This window comes from Perissodus microlepis, chromosome 19 (genome assembly GCF_051167445.1).
Source record: "Perissodus microlepis isolate ML-2025 ecotype Zambia chromosome 19, ASM5116744v1, whole genome shotgun sequence".
Taxonomy (NCBI): Eukaryota; Metazoa; Chordata; class Actinopteri; order Cichliformes; family Cichlidae; genus Perissodus; species Perissodus microlepis.
Window position 1 is genome coordinate 14,027,500 of NC_140479.1, and position 21,301 is coordinate 14,048,800.

Consider the following 21,301-nt stretch of genomic DNA (forward strand, 5'->3'; position numbering starts at 1 on the left):
AGGACTATAGCGACCTGGAACGATCCCTATTGTTTCAGAGCCTGAGGTGGAGATTTATTTAGGGGCCCTTCCTCTCCATCTTAAATACTGACTTTTAAAAAATTTCAGATAAAACTCTTAACTGTATTTGGGCTGTCAATCCTCTGTCTCAGCCTCTAAAGACTCTCATCTCCTTCCTCTTGTGTTCCACAAGTTTTATTGCACTTTCATACACTTTATATCCATGCAATAAACTTTTAGTCAGTGGAGAAATTTTACCATGTTTCCTGAACTATTGTACTTATGGTTGCACATATGGTGTAACTGTACTGACCAGGCTGTATCTGTTGTTAAAATTGTAGTCTGCTGCCTAACTCTAAGCCGTGGCTTTGCAATTAAAAATGCTACCCAGTACCATTTGACTAAAATCAGTGTGGCATTATTGTGCTTCATTTCTTTGTGTGAAGTCTGGTAGTTTCAGTGTGAATTTTTAGAACAAATAACATTGGTGTCTCTGATTCACTGTTATAAGGTGTTTGTTTTTTCTAGTCTGGCTTGGTGCTCAAGTGTCTCTTATCTACAGAATCCAGGTTGGCCTTATAGTTATGACTTGTTGCGTTGATGACTTATTTTGGGTAAGTGTTGGGTAAAAGGTAAATAACTGTGATTTGGGTCAGTTTGCATCACACACCAAAAGCACAGGCTGAAGGGGAAAAAACACTATCCCCATCCTACCATTATGCTTAAGCAGCCACCTATGAGACAGGAGATCCTGTAATAACATCTGAATCTGAATTTTAAAACTTTATTGAAGGTTTAAAGATAGAGATGTGGCCTTTTTCGTTATTACATATGCTTATAAGTAGCTGTAGATGTCTGCTTTGCTTAGTTAACTTTACAACTTTACTTGAAGTGGACTTTTGTTTTCTGATTAGGGCTGGGTATCGTCACTGATTTCTATAATCAATTTGATTCAGATTCACAAGGTCCCAAATTCAATTCCATTCGATTCCATTTTGACTCATACAGTCAGAAATATTATAATTCTAAACATTTAAAAGTACATATCCCTATTTTTATATCTATGCGTAAAAACAAAGCTCACACTTCTGAGACTTCATCAAAAGTGTAAGCATCAAAGCAGATGTCTTTGTGTCAAAGTAACTGAGGATGAAACACAGAAAAACATGAAGGAGATTTTCCTGGCCTGGCTTTTTATAGCAGATAACCCCCTTAAAAATATTCTGCAGTAGATAAAAAATGGAATCAACAAATGACCATTACCTGATGCTGCTGAATTGAAGCAGAGCAAAGTTACAGAGGTTTTATTAGAGACACAGCTAAGCAATAATTTATAAAAGTTTAAATTTCTTCAGTATTGAACAGCAGAAATTAGGCTTTTTGGAAAAAACAAAAACCAGCGGCGAACAGCGCTATACATGTCACGGATCCGGTTCCGGGGACTCGGGGTCCGTGAACAGTGTGGACCTTTATTATTATTATTATTATTATTATTATTGGATGTATGTTTGCTGCACTGTGCTCTCGTGTTCCATGCTGGTGTGTGTACGCGTGTGTGGCTGGAGGATGAAGGACAGCCACCTGCAGGCCTGAGGGGTGTGGCCCTGCCAGCTGCTGGTCACGCCTAGGTTCTCACACACCTGCTTCTGATCAGGCTCGTCGGGGGAGCTACTTAACAGAGCGATGGAGCTTCCTCTGGCGCAGGATCGTTGAGTTAGACTCCATGTCAGTGGCTCAAGTACTGTTAAGTGTATGCCTGCTGGAGTCGGTGCCATAACGGCTGCGTCTGTGTTTTTTTTCCTCAGGAGAGCGGAACACGGGACTGCAGGACGCACAGGGTGTGCGTAGGCACAGGAGCAGAGAGCACGGAATACCAGCACTTGGGAGAAGACACGTCGAGGGAGCACTTTGGAGATTTATTGTGTGGTGTACATTTACTTCACTGTAAATAAACCCACTGCTTATTCCACTAAGGCCAGCGTTTGGGTCCTTTCTCTCCAACATTCCCCACGGCTTGCCCTGGCAAACCGTGACAGTACCCAACAGTAGCCTGGTGAGTAATAAGCAAGCGAATAATGCAGAAAACATAGATTTGAGATGGGAAACTTTTCTTGAAGCATACTGAGAGAGAGCGCTGTGCAGGGAGTGTGATTTTGTCGTGGTGGAAACAAAACAGCAAAACTAAGAGGGAATTAATGACGATGTTTATCAAATGTGAAGCGTAGTTTTGATCTTCTTTTGCTGCTGGTTCAGTAAATTTTGGTCGGAGAGTGACAAAACCTGCAGCTTCAGAATCTGTGAAATGTCAGCTTTCAGCCCCGACGGCGTGTACGTGCTGTCGGTGAACAATCCGTGCTTTGTCTTTACATCTTTGTGGGGAATCCGTTTACTTGCTCTCATTTGCTGTTTTAGCGGTTTAGTTTTTGTTGAAATTGTTTTGTGAGCTTTAACCGGAGATTCTTGAATTCTGGCAAAATACATTTTTTTTTATTTAAAAATCAGTTCAGGATTTAATAAATCGATATTGCGTTATTAACTAAAATTTATTCATTTATTTATTTTTTTAACCCACCAAAATTTATGATGTTAGTGCCATCAGTAGCATTTTAAATATGTCCATTTTAAATGAAAAGTTAGCCTGTGCTTTAGTTTTGGTTAGTACTCCACAATTTTGTCCAATGCTACTTTAGAACTAACTATGGATGAACCTCTTTAACCAAACTGGTTAGTATGAGCTGATAATGTAGAAATGCACCATCTCGTCCAAATATGTGAGAATGAAAATGAAAACACAATAGTGAGACACAAATTACTTATATGGAGGTTTATAAATCTAGCTTCACCAACCAATGGAGGATGGTGGCTTTATCCATCTTTTCTACAGTCCTAGGTCTATATATCTACACAAAGGTTTGGCTATGCTGGGATTCCTCTTAGATCAGTTGCTTACCAGTTCAGATCTGAAGCTTCAAAAACCTCTGCTTGAGCTTTCACAGAAGAAATTAAACCTACTTTGTGTTGCTCTGTTATTCCCAAAGGATCGTCATAGCAGGTAATGCTGCATATTTGATCTTCCTAGATTTTTATGCCTGATGCAATGCCTAAGGGGATTTTTATCTCTTCCCAGGATTAAACTAGAAAGCTTCCACCTATTAGATGAATGTGTAAACCACTACACTACAGAGCCAAGCTTTTACAAAAGACCTAACTAGTTTAGTAGTAACAAATTAGACTCTTAAAGAACAACAAGAGAAACATGGAAATCAAAGAACCCTGATACCCTGATATCAACAGCAGAGATTGTGGTGTAGCTTCTAGGTGGAGGTGAAAAGCTTTTTAACATATAACTCGTGGCAAAGTTTTTAAGTTGGTGATTCTGTGTATGCTGTTTTTATGTCAGATGTCAATTTAAGATGAGCTAGGTTAGGCTTTAACATCTGCTCAGATAAGATGACTGAAAATGGTGCAACTTGCTTTCAGGAGTCCTACTATGAACAATATTCAGATGATTTTGTAGTCACTGAGGACTTGGTAAGCATCAACTAATAAATTACCTCCAACTCAGCAATAGCAGCTGTTTTGGGTTAAGAAAAGAATAATAAGAGAAGAAAAAATATAACTAAGAAAATTTACACACATGAGAAAAGTACTGGTTGTCTGGTGACCAATCTCTCAAAGGGCTAGCACAGAAGACCCATTCCCATCAGTTAGCTTAACAGGAATATATTTGGACTGCTGGAGTACACGGGGGAAACTTATCCAGGCAAACATGCAAAATGGCCCCAGCCAGCTGGTGGATTTAAACCCAGGGCCCTTCTTGCTGTGAGACGACAGAGCTAACTTCTGTATCTCAGGCAACCATACATACAGACAAAAAAGATCCATTATCATGATATCATGTACTCTGCAGCTGGCCAGAGACTATAACTATAAATGACTAATAGAGCTTGGTGAAAAATGGGTGGAAACATAACTTGTGTCATAGGCTGCAGGGCTGCAGTCAGTCTCCTAGCAACGCTGGCCCTCAAATGTCAGTCCACTGCCATGGGAAAGCCCCACCCAGAGGCTCAGAGCAAAGACCAGTGCCTCCACAGATGCATCCAAATATAGGTTTAGTCTCTGAATGACAATTTATTTATTTATTCATGTTTAACCAGAGTAATATTTGCAGCTGGAGGTGTTGAAGTTGTTTTTTAATTGCTTGTAATTTTTATTTGCATGTTTTTATAGCACTTATAGGCTATTTCAAAATCCTATTTGAAGTGACTGAACACTGTTTATTTTAGCCTTGCTGTGCCCACAACATCTTCATACAGAGACACTTTAGATTAATCTGATATGTGTGCTGTACCATTTGCTTATTTATATATTTACTTTTATTGTGATTAGGTTTTATTGTTAATTTTTATGTTCTTCTTTAGCTCATGTTTTCTTTTTTTTTTTTTTTTTTATCCAAATTGAGCCTCTTTGTTTTATAGGTTCTGTTTGCTGTGTTTGCCTGCTGTAACACAGAGATTTTTTGAGTTATGGGTATGAATAGGAATTGGCTTCTACTGTTCAAATAGTTCATCCAACAGTTTTATGTATAAAATATATATTTTTTCTGTCATTTTTACTGGCACTTTGTAGTATGTAAAGCCCTACTACTGCAAGAACAGGCCCGGTAATGCACCTAAAAATTGTTTATGGATCACTGTTAAACACCAACAGGGGGGAAAAAAAAAAAAAAAAGAGAAGGGATACTCAGACCAATAAAACATGCGAGAATCGTAGATTGGCTGCTGTACCAGCCAGAGAAATATGCAAACTCAAAGACGATTACAGCTGTCAAAAAGTCTTTTTGTGGAATTGTTTTAAATAATAAATGCACTCAAGTGCAAATGGTGCCAGGTAAAGCCAAGTCTGGGACAGGGGACATCGTCAAAGTATAGTCAAATAGTTCCCAATAAAAGCCAACTAGCTCTACAAAAAACCATATGTTATTGAATGTGTTTAGGGGGGGTTTTGCTTTCTTTCTTTTTTACCACATGTTGCTTACCTTGGCAGTGTGTGAAGCATTTTGCATGTCAGGTGCTAAACAAATCAGATTTAATAACCTGGCTGATTGATGTGAGAAAATATGATAAACATGCAAAGTAGATGTTGTGTTGGCATGGTGTAAATAAGATTTACTAATGAAGTTGTTCTTTGTGTCCTATATTAATTAATATTCATTCCTACTCTTTGCTGGTGCTCTCCAAATGTGATTGATGTCTAAGAACTAATCTCCTGTGGCACATGTTAAAAAATAAAGACTACTGGATATTAGAATAAAGTTAGTGGTAGGCCACTGCGCCTCAGCTGTTCTAGCTGCCCTTTAACACAGTCAGTGATGCATAACTAAATAAAGGCAGACAAATTATGCCCTACTGAGTTTTTAATGAAATCACAAAGCTGGATCTTTGCTCTGTTGTTACAAGAGAGCAGAATGAGGTGTGTGGGACAGACATCCCTGTGTATTGTTTTGTCTCCTGTTCTCTCCCACCACCTGGGGAAACACATCAGCAGATGTGCTGACAGCATGTTCTCTGTTTTTGAAAGTTTATAGCCTGCAATGTGTGTTTAGATTTAAAAAAAAAAAAAAAGTCTTTAGAAGCGATAAATGTGAACACTCAAGCTCTACAGGCCCATATGCTTTCTTCCTTGTCTCCCTGATGTGTTTATCAGGTGCTGTCTTGGAGCAAAACTTCAAATCAATAAAGCAATTAGTACATCCCAGCCCATGACTCTCACCGGGGAAGATTTATTGGTTGCGACAGGAGCCAGGACACACGAGGACTTCATCATTTCTACGTAGCTGGCTGGATACAGAGAGCTGCACAGGTCCATGAGTTTGATACAATCACAGGGTACAGGCATGCAATCAGGGCCTGATCCCATTGTATATATATCACAGTAGCTGACCTTTTCCAGTCTCACTACTAGTCGCCCTCCAGCACTGGAAGCTCTGCTGTGGAATAACTCTTTATCAGTAGTGACTTCTTCAAACTTATTGAAAGAGGTTTTTTTTTTAAGTTACTTTAGACTCGTTCAATGTGTGGTTTTGCTGTCATATAAAATGTATCTGTTAGGTTTGAGGAAACAATGTGGGGTACCTGTTCTGTATCCTGATTGAATATACAGCCTCCCTGGAGATATTGCAGATTTTCTATAGACACTGAAGATAGAACCTAATGTTTTAAACTGTATGCCTAAAGTGGACAAGTACAAATTGAACTTGGTCACACAAATCAGCCATAATCTTGGCTCCTAGTATTCCTAAAATCTTCTGAATCTGGCCACGTTTTATCACTCACATACACTACTCATCATCTTTAATGTATATCACCTCTGGTTGACAAATCACAGATTCAGATCGAGTTGATGTCTTTTATTAAATGTTCAGAACTTTATACCAAAAGGAAGCATCTGTTGCTAATGACTTTTATCAGGATGTATCTATGCATATGTAGTTTTTCCTACAATCCCGATCAAAAGTTTAAAATGGCAAAAAAAAAAATCATATTTTGCATGGTTGGATCTTAACAAGGTTCCAAATAGAGCTTCAACATGCAGCATGAAGAAATGGGAGAGAGACAAAAAATTTATTGAGCTTGCAGTTTGTTGAAAACCATGCTTAAACTGAAGCAGGCTGTTTTACAGGTGATCAAAAGTTCAGGACCACACCTCCCAAAAAACCTGTAACTCCCCATCCCCCAAAACAGAAATCAAAGTTCCAAACATAAACCCAGCAGTGAGTCGCTTTCACGATTCGGCTGTGCGCAGAAGGCAGAAAAGAACCCAAAGGCAGATGGGAATTTAACTCAAAATACAGCTTTATGACGAGGAATGACGAGGGAACATAAAACATATGGGGAACACAGCTGGAGCTAAACATAACACATGAGACAAGGTACCTTCAGAGTAACAGAAGCAAACCAAAACATGGCGCACATAGACAGGAGACTACCACAGTAAAAGTAACGGGAACACACGCACAGAGGTGCAGACAGACACAGAGACATGACTGGGGAAATATGGATAACATGTCAGGCAGGGAGGAACAGAATGAAACATGACGAGGGAAACAAGAACTAACAACAAATATAAACATAGACGCACAAAAAGAGACACAGAGGGAAAAGACTCAAGAGGCAATCTAATAATCAAAAACTAAACAGAACAACCTTGGCACTACAGGGAGTGCAGAATTATTAGGCAAATGAGTATTTTGTCCACATCATCCTCTTCATGCATGTTGTCTTACTCCAAGCTGTATAGGCTCGAAAGCCTACTACCAATTAAGCATATTAGGTGATTTGCATCTCTGTAATGAGAAGGGGTGTGGTCTAATGACATCAACACCCTATATCAGGTGTGCATAATTATTAGGCAACGTCCTTTCCTTTGGCAAAATGGGTCAAAAGAAGGACTTGACAGGCTCAGAAAAGTCAAAAATAGTGAGATATCTTGCAGAGGGATGCAGCAGTCTCAAAATTGCAAAGCTTCTGAAGCGTGATCATCGAACAATCAAGCGTTTCATTCAAAATAGTCAACAGGGTCGCAAGAAGCGTGTGGAAAAACCAAGGCGCAAAATAACTGCCCATGAACTGAGAAAAGTCAAGCGTGCAGCTGCCAAGATGCCACTTGCCACCAGTTTGGCCATATTTCAGAGCTGCAACATCACTGGAGTGCACGTCACTGGAGTGGCTGGATTGGTAAAGGGCAGAGAGCTCCAGTCCGACTCAGACGCCAGCAAGGTGGAGGTGGAGTACTGGTTTGGGCTGGTATCATCAAAGATGAGCTTGTGGGGCCTTTTCGGGTTGAGGATGGAGTCAAGCTCAACTCCCAGTCCTACTGCCAGTTTCTGGAAGACACCTTCTTCAAGCAGTGGTACAGGAAGAAGTCTGCATCCTTCAAGAAAAACATGATTTTCATGCAGGACAATGCTCCATCACACGCGTCCAAGTACTCCACAGCGTGGCTGGCAAGAAAGGGTATAAAAGAAGAAAAACTAATGACATGGCCTCCTTGTTCACCTGATCTGAACCCCATTGAGAACCTGTGGTCCATCATCAAATGTGAGATTTACAAGGAGGGAAAACAGTACACCTCTCTGAACAGTGTCTGGGAGGCTGTGGTTGCTGCTGCACGCAATGTTGATGGTGAACAGATCAAAACACTGACAGAATCCATGGATGGCAGGCTTTTGAGTGTCCTTGCAAGGAAAGGTGGCTATATTGGTCGCTGATTTGTTTTTGTTTTGTTTTTGAATGTCAGGAATGTATATTTGTGAATGTGGAGATGTTATATTGGTTTCACTGGTAAAAATAAATAATTGAAATGGGTATATATTTGTTTTCTGTTAAGTTGCCTAATAATTATGCACAGTAATAGTCACCTGCACACACAGATATCCCCCTAAAATAGCTAAAACTAAAAACAAACTAAAAACTACTTCCAAAAACATTCAGCTTTGATATTAATGAGTTTTTTGGGTTCATTGAGAACATGGTTGTTGTTCAATAATAAAATTATTCCTCAAAAATACAACTTGCCTAATAATTCTGCACTCCCTGTATAGAATAAACTCAAGACTAACGAAGTGGACTTAAACATAAATCATAATACAAAATGACAAGAACACAAGAAAACTCAAAACGCTGGGTCAAGTGACCCAAGACCATGACAGTAGCTCTACTGTTATTGTTGATCACTTCAAAAATTCATTGCAACATGCTTGATGTGAGCATTTCCATTAGGGTAAGTGGGAACATTTCTCCAAGTGGTGAAGATGGCCGAAAATGGAGCTGTTGTCTATTTTTGTAAACTTTCCTTGGCATCCATCCCCAAAGGTTCTCAATTGGATTTCGATCAGGGAAAGACCCAGGATGGTCCAAAAAAGTTGATTTTATTCTCCTGGAAGAAGTCCCTTGTCCTGTGGGCATTGTGTGCTGTTGTCCTGTTGAAAAACCCAGTCGTTACCACACAGACAAATGCCCTCGGGCATAAGGGATGTTCTCTGCAACATCTGGACATAGCCAGCGGCCTTTGGTGCCCCTGCACCTCCTTAAGCTCCATTGTTCCACTGAAGGAAAAAGCATCCCAGACCATTATGGCGCCCCCTCCACTGTGGCATGTAGAAAACTTCTCAGGTGGCATCTCCTTGCCATGCCAGTAACTTTGGAAACCTTCAGGACCATCAAGGTTGCGTTTTTTCTCATCACATGATAAAACCTTCTCCACCTTTCAGTGTCCCATGCAAAGTCCAAACAGTCACTTCTGTGGTGTTCAAGGAGACGAGGCCTTTGAAGGCGTTTTTTGTTTTTGAAGCCCTTCAGTCTCAGATCCGGTCTGATGGTTAAGGGGCTGCAGTCCAGGCACCAGTAACGGCCTTGATTTGGACCGTCCAGTGTCTTAATGGACAGCCAAATGGATCCTCCGGCTCAGTGGTAGTGAAATTTTTTGGGGTCTTCCGCATGAGTTTTTTGTTCCATAACCCTGAGGATCATTTAAGAAATTCCAAATGACTGTCTTACTGTGTCCCACGTCAGCAGCGATGACGCCCTGTAAGAGACCCTGCTTATGCAGTTCAACAACCCGAAGTTCAAAGAGGGAACGTTTTTCTGCCTTTGCCATCAGAACATCATGACAGTGTGACTACTTGACAGAAAATGACAATGAATCCACATTTTTGCACAGATTTGGCCTTTTAAAGGCATGTGGTCCTAAACTTTTGATCAGCTGTAGAATAGCCTGTTTAATTTTAAGCGTTGTTTTCAATAAATTGCATGCTCAATAAAATGTTTTTTCTCACTCACATTTCTTCTTGCTGCATGTTGAAGCTCTACTTGTTAACCTTGTTAAGATCTAACCATGGAAAATATCGGTTTTTTTGCCATTTTTCAAGTGGTCTTAAACTTTTGATCGGGACTGTAGGCTATTCACAAATATTTTTAAACTCTAAACATGTTTTGCATATCCAAACCATATTGTCATCAGAGCAGGATGTTTTATTCCAGAAGGGCTGCTCAGCATGCACATCCCCAGCATCCACTGTGTGTGACTTGTGCTGCACACAACATCAGACGCAAAGAGAAGAAAAAACACACAAAAGCAGCAAAAGACAAAGGAGTCATGGTGAGCCCCCCACAGAGTTTGAAGAGAACTGAGAGGCAACATCTGAAGTGCAATGAAAAATCCTCAGTGACGTTGTTGTTATCCTGAGATTTCGTCTACATGCACGGGCTTGGTTTCACAAACTTTCAGCTTTAACCTACATTAAACCTTTTATCCATCAACCAACTACGCCAGCTCTCCTTCGTGTTTTGGTGGCAAAATAAAGAACTCTATTGGCAGATTTTATACATAACATTTCATTAGAAAGCTGTCATTTCAATGAAATCTGGATAGAAAACAGCAGATGGTTTTATTTGCCATGAGCGACAGCATGCACCTGAGGATTATCTATTAGATGATAAATTAATGTGAATTACGCTGCCGCTTCCTTCGAGAAATCACTGCTAACACTGTACACTGAGTCGGGCATCTTTAATTAAGTCCTGCTGAATAAATAACACATGTTTATAGCTGACCCTGGAGACATCTGCTTTCAGGCAGCAAGAATAGCCACATCAATCTGACCTTCCCTTTTACAGCTGCAGATGCTGTCTCATGGGTCATGCTACTTTCAGTATAAAACTCCTTTGTATTTGTTGCTTTGTTATCGTCCCTGCTAGTACACTGCACTCATCTCTCCATTAGTGGAGCAAGAACGAGGCACTCAGACAGCAGACTCTCTTCTACAGCAAAAACTCTCTCCTTTAAAATGGACTTGTCAATTGTTTTTATAAGCTTGATTTAGCGCTCCTATCCATGCTTGCTTGGTTTTCTCTCCATGAGGTGGACTTAAAAGCTGGTAAGTTACAGCATACTTTCTTTCTACTGAGGAAAGGCAGATATCTGCCTGTGAGCAGACACTGAGGACATCAACTGATGAAGGCCACTGATATTCTGCAGCAAAGGATAAAGCCATGATTCACTTGTTATGTGGCTCTACAAAAGGAGGTTAAAGCCTTAGCTTTGCGCTACAACCTAGAATGTATTTTTTATTCAAAATCTGGTAGACCGCAGCTTGCTTGTGTCTTTTGGAGCTTTTTTTTGGAGGTCTCCATCATGCCATAAAAGATGCCAATGTGACTTCAACCACTTGTTTTAGACTCCAAAATTTGGAGCATCATTGTTAATATTCTGGTTGTTTCCAAATTGAACAGCGACATCTGCCTGTGTCAGGAACTTGTCAGTTATGCTCCCGCATACACATGGATGAGTTGTAAAATAATTAACCCCATAGAGTTGTTATAAAAGAAAAGAAAAGCAAGCAACCAAAAGATAGCACATATTTCTGATATACCACTTGTATATTATTATACTAGATTGTAGCTTTAATTTTTACTGTTAGAAAAAAACAGTAACATACCTGCATGAAAGGCCATGAAAAGTACTGCTGGGTACACATCATGGCAGATGACAGAGGACCTGCATGTCCTCAAGTACATTTGTTCTTGGGGTTGTTTTTTTTTCAAATGTTATTTTATTTTACTATGTGATTATAAGTGGAATAATTAATTTAAGGTTGTTCAGTTGTATGTCTAATCATGGTGCTGTCACCACAATTGTTGAAAACAGGTGTGTAAAAGCACAAAAAAAAATCATTATTTGCTACCCCACACTCGCATGTCATCTTCACACCACCCCTATGTAAAACACGTTCCCACGGCTATGAATATACATAGATGCAGTAAATTAACACTCCAGTTATAATAGAGGTTCTGGAATTATGCTAATTACTATAACATAACGGGTATTCATTTCATAATTGATGCTGCTTTTAAAGTGTTTTTCCTGATAAAACCTGACTAATTAACTCCATTAACACACTTTCCTGTTAACACATCCAGTATCTCTTAATCCCCTGCAGGTAAATGAACTCAGTGATACACATCTGCATGTATGCTCTCACACAGACTCACCTGTTAAATGAGCCTGCAGGGAAACACTGTTTGCATTAGTAAGACAGTAATATAAGCATCTGTTTTTGCTTCCAATATAGACTTTTTTCCTCTCTTAATTATAATCTACATGAGGTAATCGTGGTTGTATAGACAAACACAGATGTCAGTGTATGGCACAATTTCAAAGAGTTGCAAACAGTAGAGGGGGCTAAAAATAATAGTAAAATATTGCATGACAGTTTTAACTTTTTTTAGCCTTACTCAGGTGTTCCTGAGCAAGACTCTGACCCTTGACCAGTTCTAGCTTAATGCCAGTAAATGGTACACAAAAACAAGAGAATGACTCCCACCAGCATTACATTTGGTCAACTCTCTAGTGATAAAAAGAGCCTTTTTCATGCAGTTTCTCTCTATGAGTTATCCTCCAACATGACTGTATTCTACATTAGAAATCCTGCCCAGTGAACCTTTAAATTGGCTTCCACTTCACTTTATGTCATGTCTTCCACTGGGGCTGCAAGAGGAAGAACAAAGTGACACTGTAGATTCCTCTGTCATGGGTTCTGCCTCATTACCAGCAAACCTTCCTCTGTAGCTGCTCTCCATAAATCATAACAAAACAATGTCTGAGTACAGTATACTGTTAGAACAATCTTTCAACAACAAAAAAAATACCATATCTCCCAGTTTGTAGTCATTGCGTGTTCTGCTTCTTACAAATTATCCACCAGCATTTCAATGAGATTTAAATCTGAACTCTTTTTTTCTTCTTTTTCTCGACCAGCACTGAACTTCTTCCTTTTGATCTTTTCCTTGGTGGATTTCCTGGTGTGTGAAAGGGTATTATACTGATAAAAAGGCCACTTCCAGTTCAAAATTAGAGCATTAGAGTACATTATTTAAAAACATCTGACCCATGCTTATACTGTATGTCCATCTGAAAAGTATACTTTTGCTTCAATTGACCAAAAAACTGTCACATTTGTGCAATATACCTTTGGGTCTAAATTGCACTTTGAAACACACTTTCATAGTGACTGGCAGAGCCTGTAATGATGTTTTGGGGTAAATTTGCTAAGAAAACCAGTCATAGACTAAAATCCCACACCACTACACCCCAGTTTCCATTTAAAAAGAAACTAATTTGCCAGAGCTATTGTATTGGTTTAAATGTCAAGGGTAAAACGGTACAGCAATTTGAAAAGCCTACATAAATAGCGTTTAAAATGACTGAGGATTTATGTGGTAGGATTTCCTGTCTTTTTAGTCAACATAACATATTGTCACCTAATTTTAAATTTACCAATTGGGCTATTGTATCCTATCAGGCGTTGGTCCTTAGGGTTGATGACCAAATATTGATGAAGTCTGTTGTCACATTACCCAAGATATCATTACTATGATCAAGGGTTAAGACCTGATTTAACTATAATAGCTGATGTCACTGCCAGCTAGTGTTCTGTGTGGTGCAAGAAGATCAAAACCTATGCTGCAGGTTATAGCGTAGATTTGCCTCTGAAGCATAAACCCTTAGTAAAGGTGAAACCAATGTGACCTACTGAACGCTGCACTGTAGGTGGGTGATAGCTGGACAGTAAACAGTAAATCAAATAACTTGGAAGCAGATGGGCTAGAGCAACAGAAGACTACACCGGGAGCCACTGTTGTCAGCCAAGTGCAGGAAACGGAGACTAAAATTCAAACAGGATCAGTAAAACTGGACAATATTAGGCAGGACAAAATTGAAAGATTGGAAAAAAGTTACCTGGTCTGACAAGTCGGGTCAGGAGTGGGCCTAAACAACGTGAAACCATGGAACGCTCCCGCCTTGTGTCAAATGATTCAGGCGATGGTGGTGTAATACAGGGAGTGCAGAATTATTAGGCAAATGAGTATTTTGTCCACATCATCCTCTTCATGCATGTTGTCTTACTCCAAGCTGTATAGGCTCGAAAGCCTACTACCAATTAAGCATATTAGGTGATGTGCATCGCTGTAATGAGAAGGGGTGTGGTCTAATGACATCAACACCCTATATCAGGTGTGCATAATTATTAGGCAACGTCCTTTCCTTTGGCAAAATGGGTCAAAAGAAGGACTTGACAGGCTCAGAAAAGTCAAAAATAGTGAGATATCTTGCAGAGGGATGCAGCAGTCTCAAAATTGCAAAGCTTCTGAAGCGTGATCATCGAACAATCAAGCGTTTCATTCAAAATAGTCAACAGGGTCGCAAGAAGCGTGTGGAAAAACCAAGGCGCAAAATAACTGCCCATGAACTGAGAAAAGTCAAGCGTGCAGCTGCCAAGATGCCACTTGCCACCAGTTTGGCCATATTTCAGAGCTGCAATATCACTGGAGTGCCCAAAAGCACAAGGTTGGATGGAGTCAAGCTCAACTCCCAGTCCTACTGCCAGTTTCTGGAAGACACCTTCTTCAAGCAGTGGTACAGGAAGAAGTCTGCATCCTTCAAGAAAAACATGATTTTCATGCAGGACAATGCTCCATCACACGCGTCCAAGTACTCCACAGCGTGGCTGGCAAGAAAGGGTATAAAAGAAGAAAAACTAATGACATGGCCTCCTTGTTCACCTGATCTGAACCCCATTGAGAACCTGTGGTCCATCATCAAATGTGAGATTTACAAGGAGGGACAACAGTACACCTCTCTGAACAGTGTCTGGGAGGCTGTGGTTGCTGCTGCACGCAATGTTGATGGTGAACAGATCAAAACACTGACAGAATCCATGGATGGCAGGCTTTTGAGTGTCCTTGCAAAGAAAGGTGGCTATATTGGTCGCTGATTTGTTTTTGTTTTGTTTTTGAATGTCAGAAATGTATATTTGTGAATGTGGAGATGTTATATTGGTTTCACTGGTAAAAATAAATAATTGAAATGGGTATATATTTGTTTTTTGTTAAGTTGCCTAATAATTATGCACAGTAATAGTCACCTGCACACACAGATATCCCCCTAAAATAGCTAAAACTAAAAACAAACTAAAAACTACTTCCAAAAACATTCAGCTTTGATATTAATGAGTTTTTTGGGTTCATTGAGAACATGGTTGTTGTTCAATAATAAAATTATTCCTCAAAAATACAACTTGCCTAATAATTCTGCACTCCCTGTAGTGTGGGGATTTTCTTGAGACCCTTTGGGCCACTTAGTACCAGCTGAGCTTGGATTAAATGCCATAGCCTACCTAAGTATTGTTGCTGACCCTTTATGACCACAGTGTGCCCATCTTGTAATGGCTTCTTTGAGCATCATGACAATGGGTTTACAGTACTCAAATGACCTCTAAGCTCATCAGCTCTCAATCCAATAGAGCACCTTTGAGATGCAGTGATTAGACATCTGTTTCATGGAGGTGCAGGTCACAAATCTGTAGCAACTATGTGACGTTATTGTGTCAGCATTGACCACAATCTCTGAGGAATATGGCAATGACCATGCTGAATCCATGCCATAAAGATTTAAAGCAGTTCTGAAGGCAGAAGTAGATCAAACCTGGTACTACCAGTAATGTAAAGACCCTACAATATTTAAGAGAAAACTCAACCAATCAGATAGTCCCCTATGTAAAATTATTTGCTTATGGTATCAAGGAAGAACAGCCTTTTAACAGGAAGAGACCTCAGAGAGGAGCAGCCATCTGATGGGAGACATTTCTAATAAATGGTAAATTTAAGAAGAAAAAATAAAAAAAAATAATCCCAGCCTTCCATGAAGTTTGTGCATTCATTGTTATTTTTTATGGAGGTGGTTATATATCTTTAATTTGTGCACAGACTGCAAATGGGACTGTGCCTGCTGTCCCACCACCAAAGCCGCCTACTTGCTCTTCATTGAAAATGATTTTTAAAAAAGCTTCACTTCTCATGTGAAAGGTGTGTAATTCTCTGTGGGTTTATCACTGCAAACAACCATTCTCACATAACACAGCCATTTGATCCACTGTTAATGTAAAATTTATGTAAAGCAGCTTTAATGTTATTTTGAGCTTGTTAGCATGCTGACATTAGCATTTAGCTCTAAGCACCACTGACTCTGTGTCTTACGGTATGTATTTGCTCTTGCATCTTTACTAGATGGCTCTTCAGATTACGAATAACTCATGAAGTATAATTCAGAACATAAATGCTTTTTATGATGAACGGTTTTATCCACCATCCTGAATCACTGTGAAGGTGGAAGATTGTAAAAATGACAGCTACCACGCCTTTGTATGAGTGCAAGGCAACAGTGCAGCTACACTTCTTTTTTGATATCCTCAGCCTTACCTTGCCTCTAAATCCCACAAGGGCCAGGCTGTATTATAAGATATAAACATAACAGGGAGGATACAGGCCCAAGGCTTTGCAGGGAGTAGGGAAGAGCTGGAATTGGCATCAGGATGTGTAAAATCAGCAATATCAGTCCATAATCCAGAAGAGACATCGGCTCTCTCAGTGTCCCAGGGCTGGGTCTAATTCTCCAAGGGTCCTTCTGGTGAAGTCATTAAAAAATTACAGTCATTTATATATGCTATCAAATCATCAACACTATAGTTCATTACAAGCAGGAGTTCTGAATTGGAAGTGTTACCTGAAGGACTGTGCTGTAAAGCTAGCCATCATGATGACACCCAGTGTTTAGTGAACCCAACAACTCAACTCCTACTGCTCGTTAAAACAAAGCTATGGCCACCTTTTATGCACAATCTGATATCCCCATGTTGGTGTTGTTCCTGCATCATCATAATAATGATGGTTGAGGATGATGGCTGGAAGATGGCTAATGCTATTGAAACTATTAGTAGCAAACCAACATGAATAACATAAATGTGGCTAACAGCAAACCTAAACCGATAATATATTTATTATACTGTACAAATTTGGCTTTTTTAGCAGTTCTGCACTGGCTTCATATTTCCAGAGGCTCGTTTTTGGGTATTTGGCTAAACTTTTTATATACTTTAAGTTGATTTTTTTTTTCCTTTTTTTGGCTTTAGCCATTTGAAAAACTGCAGCCCAAGTACAGCCTTGACAGGTCTCCAATGTCATGCAGGGCTTAACCATTCACACCTATGGGCAATGTAGAATTCCATTAACTGCATGATTTTGGACAGCAGGACGAGTACCTGGACAGAACTCGTGCAAACTCCACACAGAAAGGCCAGAATGTGGAGTCAAACTCAGGACCTTCTTCCTGTGATGCAACAGTTCTAACCACCGTGCTGCAATTCCAAGCCAAGTATCAGGAGCTTTTGTGGTATTTTGGTGTGTTCACAACAAAATTAAGTTCACAACACCAGACTTCTTTTCAGTACACAAATAAATCCACACCAGACTTTGATAGCTTGGTCATGGCTTTATATTAAAAATCTTAGTGGTGAACCTGCTAAAGCACAGTTTGTTGTGTTTTGGTATTTTCTGGAGCTTATTACAGTTAGGCTGGTGGTGAAAGGTCTACTATAATTTTGTTATTATCGTAACAAAATTGCAGGTTAGAGCCAAAATAATGTGGAAGTGCTTGACTCATCACACATCACAAAATAAATGAGAGAGACAGAGCGAGTGTACACAGCTGCTGTTCTAATGTAACATGTTTGACCCTAAAAAGCTCATTTTTTACAGAAACGTCTTTGTATAACTGAATAAATATTTGACATTTGAACCACAGGCTTGCATCCAAGCACCAGGGGAGCAAAACTTCATGAAACAGATGGACTTTTTTGTGTGCTTAAGTCCAATTAAGAAAACACGTGGCAAAATCTGCTCTGCAACAGTGTCTTCTTTCCCCCCACAGAGCCCACTGATTTCATGGCCTCTTGCCAAAACAGTCGTTAAACGAGCATTCAAACCATTTTGCGATCCGTTTTAATTGGAAGCTAATGGACTGGAGGGACCTCATCTGTTCAGGTCTAAGGAAGCATGAGGTGAATAATATAACTGGAATATGGTTAGTGTGAACCACTGACTAAACTCCAGCTTGAGTGGAGTGTGTGACACTTTCATAGAAAGCACTGCTTAGAGAAATGAGTCAGTCTTGGATGGACTTACATGCTGCCATAATGCTTGATCTGGCCTTATTTCCAGTCAGCTGCATGTTGGTGGAGTAAAGCATAAGCAGAGACACAGAGACAGAAGGTGACAGTGCAGCTACGAAGTGATAATGAAACCAGTTAAAAAAACACAAGGGATGAGCAGAAGGTAGTGACACATACTAAATACATTTTTGTACAAATAATTGTTTTCTTAGTTTGCAAACAAATTACTCTTGGGACAATTTTCCACTCCAAACTGGACCAGTCTCACAGCCATTTCATTGTGATCAGCCATCCCCCAAATTGACTGTGTCTGAAACACATCAGTGGCTTGGACTGTGGAAATTGGGGCTTAAGCAGACGAAATAGCCGTGTTATTACGGCAGGGACTGTTTTTCCCGCCACCCCCCAAAATGCACATCATCCTTCTTTCCTGGTTCAAACACCTCTTTCCGCTTGTCACTCCCTGCAGGCCAGGAATCCAATTTAATGGATGTATTCACACAAACCTGTTGCCTGCGATGAAGCAGCGGTGGGTTGCAGTGATGTAAGAAATAGGAGCCCTCTCCTCTTTTTAATGAAGATCTCGAATTCCTTCAGGTGTACGTGGGCGGTGCCACTGATGCCTGCCAACCGACTAAAAGCAAAGCAACAGGTTCTGCACTGGTGTGGAGGCAATTAGTGTTGCAGTCACTAGAGCATAGCCCATAGATCTCATTAGAGAGCCTCAGTTATGAAAGCAGGATGGCAAAAATCCAGACATATAAGAGGAAAGATGTTGATACTTTTGGATCGAGGAGTTACACACCCAATCAAGACGGTTTGTAGCCCAGACATGAAATATAATTACATCGTTGCCAATTACTGTGTATACTACATTTTTTTTGTGTCACTTTTAAAGTTATCCCTATCATTTACAAAGATGAAATCCTTATTTCTAGAGTTTATGGCCAGCAGACTGTCACACTGAAAATTTTTGCAGAGATATTTTTATATGACAGTGCTGTCAAGTGGCCAAATGTAATATGAGCAACTACATGAGGAAGTTGGGTCAGTTGGTTGGATTGACAAAACTGAAGATGACCCATACTCATACAAATGACCTGTATGGGCAATCAAGGTCAGCTTGTTTCCTTTATGTATTTGCATAAATGTTATGTTAAGGCAAATAAAAATAAAAATCATTATTATTATTTAATTGATTTAAAAAATTGGATTTCAACCTCCTTGTGACTAGGAAGAGCACTGAAAACTCATAGAATTTTTTTAACGTTTGGCAACTGATTCAAAGACAATCTGACTATCCATCCAACTTGGACAGACTATACTCACTATCAAATCGGTAAAAGTTTGCAAATAACTGCCATCCACTTTATAAACACACAGGCAGATTGCCAACACGTTGCAATTTGAGTAAGTCTACACAGATGAACACAACTCATTTGTGGCACGTTTCTTTGCAGCAGGGGACTTGAGTCAAATGGTTGCCAACTGATTATATTCTAGTTATATTCCAATATAAAAGCAAGGTTGCAGTTAAATTCCCATCCTGCAGCAATTATGTCCCTATTTTTGAAGGAATTTCTGAATTTCTCTTTCAGATTTCTGAGGTTTTGGGTGGACTGTGGATTTAGATGGCAAAAGATGTGCAATTTCTTTGATGATTTATCACAGTAAATCGCTATAGTATCACAAACAACGTGCATATAATAACCAGCTTGACCCCTTTCATTTGCAAACTGATAGCAGATGGACTTCTTCTCGTTGCTCTGTATATACTGTCTTGCACAAAGTTTTTGAAGCAATCATCCCTAACTCAAAAAGATCACAAGTCTGAATAAATTTGGTTGTTTCCAGACACTGTTCTACCAAATGGAACTGTAGCAGTGAAAATGTAGCTAACAAAAAGTCTGCTTTACATAAATAAAATTTCAATAGCATTGTACACAATTTCCTGATGGGAAACAACAATCAATGTGATTGATCTAACATAAGGCATGACATAAAACTAAAGCTCTGAACTGAAACTAGGAAAGTTAGCATTTCAAATAACTACTCTAAAAAAAAATCACTGATTATCAAAATAGTTTAATAGATACTTCAACTAATTTTTGGTTGTTTGGAGACATTTCTCAACCCAACCTTGACGTTGGCACTTTGAAAAAGAAGAGTGCTTAACATGCAAAAGATGAAGAGGCTTTTCTAACTAATATAATTAGGTAATCACGTCTGATTTTCATCTAAATGACATTTTAGATGAGTAATATGTCAGGGGACAGTTGCCACCAGCTACAGCAAGCAAGCAAGCAGCAGCAGCATGATAATTTCAAGTAACACCAAGCAAAAATAGATTCTTACCATGGTGAATTTGGTGAAAAAGGCCATTTCTATGATCTATGTGTTCTGGGCGCTCATTAATGAAACACGGCACTGTAATATGGTTTTCTTTGATTTTCTGTCAGCGCAGTTTGATCTTCTGCGGGTGGCATTTTCTTAGATGAGAGCACATGTGTGCATAAAGGGAAACCATCAGGGGTAACTAAAAGCACAGAGTGAGAGTGCAATCACTGGAGCCTACTGCCGGTCCCTTCTTATAGCTTCTATTTCATCAGGCCAGGGGGAATGAGGCCATGTCGCTGCCATGCTCAAAGAGACAATAATGATGCTGTCATTTCAGCACCACAGACAGCGACAATGGGGAGGATGATCATCGGAACTGACTATGCATAAAATCTCACAAATTTCCTCCCTGCCTGCGCAATACGTCAGTGATTAGAAGTGACAGAGGCTTTTTGAGGAACCTTGCAGGCTCTTTTGTATCAAGGATCTGAATAAAGTGTTGTGCCCCTGAGGGCGAGTCATGTTTGCTGAATGTTGCTGGAAGATAATGTGCAACTTGACCGACTTGAACTCCTTTTAAAGGGGCATCAATGTGTATTACCCAGAATGAACCATTCAAACTTTTGAGTCCTTTAATGCAGAAAAGAACCTCATGTTACGAGTGAGTGTGGCTGAGCAGTTAAAGAAAGTGAAAGACTTCAGAAAAGTTGAAACGTTGTATAAAATCTAAAGAGAAACACAAAGCAAAGATCTGCAAACCTCATAAACCCATATTTACTGTGTTCACAGCAGAACACATAAAACACATCAACATTTTAAACTAAGAAATTTGAAATTTTGCTTTTTTCACTATTATGTTTGGCTCATTTTGAATTTCATGCCAGCAATATGTCTAAAAAT